Below are 3084 nucleotides of genomic sequence, written 5' to 3'. Positions count from 1 at the left end.
TCGCTGCTTCGTCACTTGCGGCGTTGGTCGCCCTCTTGCTTATCCTGAACCATCTAGACGAATACATATGGGAGTGGCCAGATTTGAACTCGGGGTAGACAAGATGCCCTTAGCTGACCTAGATATCAATATGGACATGGTGGTGGATATACCCTGCTAACGTGAGTATTGTTCGCAGCAGTGGTGTGATCTGGTCGATGATGGCGAATTGGGCGCAGATAGTGAGTGCAGAGAGCGAATGATAGAGTTAAGGAAGAGCGAGAGAGAGAGAGGCATAGACGCATAGACAAGAGGTTTAGGGCACCAAACTGGCACTCAGGGCTCTCCAGGCCCAGACAGAACAAAGCCCCACCCAGGCCTCAAACACAAACCGAAGAGGCTTGTCGCCATACGGACTAAAGAGCAGGTAGGTATATGATGAGCTGGCAGTACTGATGTGCTATTTGTATGTATTTGGTCACTCGGTGATGGCCGGACGGCAAACTCCAACAAGTATTCGCTTTCATATGCCCTGATTAAAATATTCTCCTCCATGTGCATTGTCCATGCAATCCCGACGAGCGCAAGGCAGGATGCGCCTATTCGGCGTACACTGTCTCGTGAGTCAGTATCCTGACTAAGCAAGCGTACTTCCGTATATTACGCATCCATCTGGGAGAGAGATGACATATATCCGGGGATCGTGCTTCGCCACGAAAATGGCTGGGCCACCGGGGGCGGCTCGTTGTACTGCTCGTACACAGGCATCATTACGAGTAGCCCGCAGCTGAGCCCATCGTCGTACCCTAGCACCCCTAGCCTTGCGTCTGCGACGACCCTCAGGACACCGTCGTACGGACTGGGACTGGGTGCGGAGTCCCCAAGAATCTTTCCCTCTCCACACGCCTAGGTTGCCGTTCGACAACCCCAATGGTGGACACGCCCTACAGCTATTGCACACTGAGGCGGGCGTGGTTTCTGTAGCCAACACCCCGTGCCTGTACTTGCACTGTCCTCAGACGCCAACGTCCGTGTGTACGACCGGGATCGGGCCTGCGAACGGGGCAGGGGAGCATGTTCGCACCGCAGCAGATGACTGGGCTTCTTCCTGCTGGGCCTCCGCTGCCACTGAGAGCGGCAAGCAGATGGAGGCACTCGAGCAACGGGTGTGCAAATGGGACCGTAGGCTCTACGAAGGACGATTGATGAACTGGGGTGGGGTCAAGGGCATTGGTGACTGGCAGGTCACGATGAACAAGATCGCGGTTGCAGCACCCGGGAACATCTGTTCAATCCCAGATTCGGATAGTGATTGTATTAGCTATTGCGCTGTACGTAGGTGACCTTGGGTATCATCAACATGGCCTTTCTTAGGAATTATCTAAGGTGGCGGAGACTCCACCCGTTTGTCACCCTCGGCAGAGCTAGCTCTCCAGGCTGATTTCGGAACGCGGAAGCAAATGTCTCCTCCGCCGTTCCTTTCATCGATATGACTAGCGTCTATTCTGCTTGAGTTTCTTTGGAAGACTTGATTAGATCACGCCTTGTGGTTCTATTTTATATCCAATGCCTACGCAACATCTCATTCTCGATCCCGAAATACGAATACCATTCTGATTTCGACGCCTCGTCTTCATGGTATGGTGGTTGTTGGAATCTGTAGAATTCACACTCTAGTATCGGTTGGATGGTGTAGTGGTAACACCTCCCAGCGCATATGGGATGACCCGGGTTCAATCCCCGGTCTGACCAACTTTTCATTGTTCAACAGTGGTCACCGTGATGGCTGGTCTACAACGTACATGCTATTGTGAGCGGGCGGCACCTCTTGTGAAGTGATGGAGCATGGAGGTGAGTTACGAGTGTGTTCCCCTAGCTGACCTTAATCACCGCCCATCAGATGCGTGAAGGAACATGGAGCGAGTGGTGTTCGGGGTTCCGTGGCCAGGTTGCTGGATCCCAATACACGCATATGTCTTGGTCAACTGGGGATTTCGCAGATTGATCCGCGAAGAGTATCCTACATCCTTCATATCTGTTCACAGAGGCTCGCCGCCCATTGGAGAAGCTCGCAGATCCTGCAATCGTGGGTTGGAGATGACTAGTCCAGATATGTGCATTATCACCGGTCTGGGTCAAGGGGGACGAGATGGTGAGTCTACCTTGCTGAGATTCATCGTTGTATTGCCATGCTTCCTGGATATGGCTTGCTCACGCACACTACCAGCCCCGAATCTTTAGGCCGCAACTTGCCTTCACAGACAATGGAAGGCCTGATGGCCCATGCATTTTCCGGCGCGCACTAGATCTTTCCTTGGAGGCTGGATGAATACCCATTTGTGACTCTGTGATGCCGCTGCCCCCATGCCGGTCATCGTATTCACGGTCGGTAGTAGGCATCGAGGTGATCTCCCAGAGTGTCACAATTCTTGTCTCAACCATCCCCATTCCAGAAATGGGATGTCATGGGGAGCCAGCGCCCCAAGGCTGATATAAAACATCGTGAACTCCAAGGATTCTCCAAGGTGCCAACCACAGCTACTCGTTACGTCGCCCATCGAATCTTCTCTCTCAAATTCCGCTGTTGCACGAACACCATGTGATAAACTCGGGGCTGTGAAGACAAAGATTAGATCCGACTAGAGTCGAAGCAAGATCTTCAGTCAGTAAGGAAAGACTATATTGCAGTAACCAACTGTACCTAGAGTCGAAGCAAGACTACAAAGGTTAAGTAAGTAACTACAAGTTAGAGGTAAAGGTAACGAAGTACTCACTCTTCAGTCAGTGGTTAGTCACATGTACCATAGTGCGATGAATAATACGATGGTGAAAGAATTGCGACGTATCGCACCATAGGATGAGTAAGAGATGAGTAAGGCATAGACCTGTCTAGACCGTTCTGGAGTAGTACAGATTGTCCTAGACAGTACCAGAAGAGTCCGGAAGCATAGCTATAGTACACGAGCAGAGAGTCCCAAATATGGTAACATACTACATAAGCGACTACAGCTAAGCGCTAGGAGACGCATAGCCTCGTGTAGTCCAGACCGGATAAGTCCAAGTTCAACACTCCCACTCAATCCGTACCTACGGAAGAGCGTTCAG

The 3084-nt window shown here is 51.5% G+C and overlaps 1 non-coding gene across 1 annotated transcript; it reads left to right on the top strand.

The window, feature by feature from the left end:
- Window positions 1-1660: 1660 nt before the first annotated feature.
- Window positions 1661-1731, top strand: DICSQDRAFT_t210. Its single transcript has one exon. It is a non-coding gene; the product is annotated as a tRNA-Cys (tRNA).
- Window positions 1732-3084: the final 1353 nt, after the last annotated feature.

This window comes from Dichomitus squalens (assembly GCF_000275845.1).
Source record: "Dichomitus squalens LYAD-421 SS1 unplaced genomic scaffold DICSQscaffold_89, whole genome shotgun sequence".
Classification (NCBI taxonomy): Eukaryota; Fungi; Basidiomycota; class Agaricomycetes; order Polyporales; family Polyporaceae; genus Dichomitus; species Dichomitus squalens.
The sequence above is the reverse complement of the archived record's forward strand: the minus strand, read 5'-3'. Positions and strand labels throughout refer to the sequence as shown.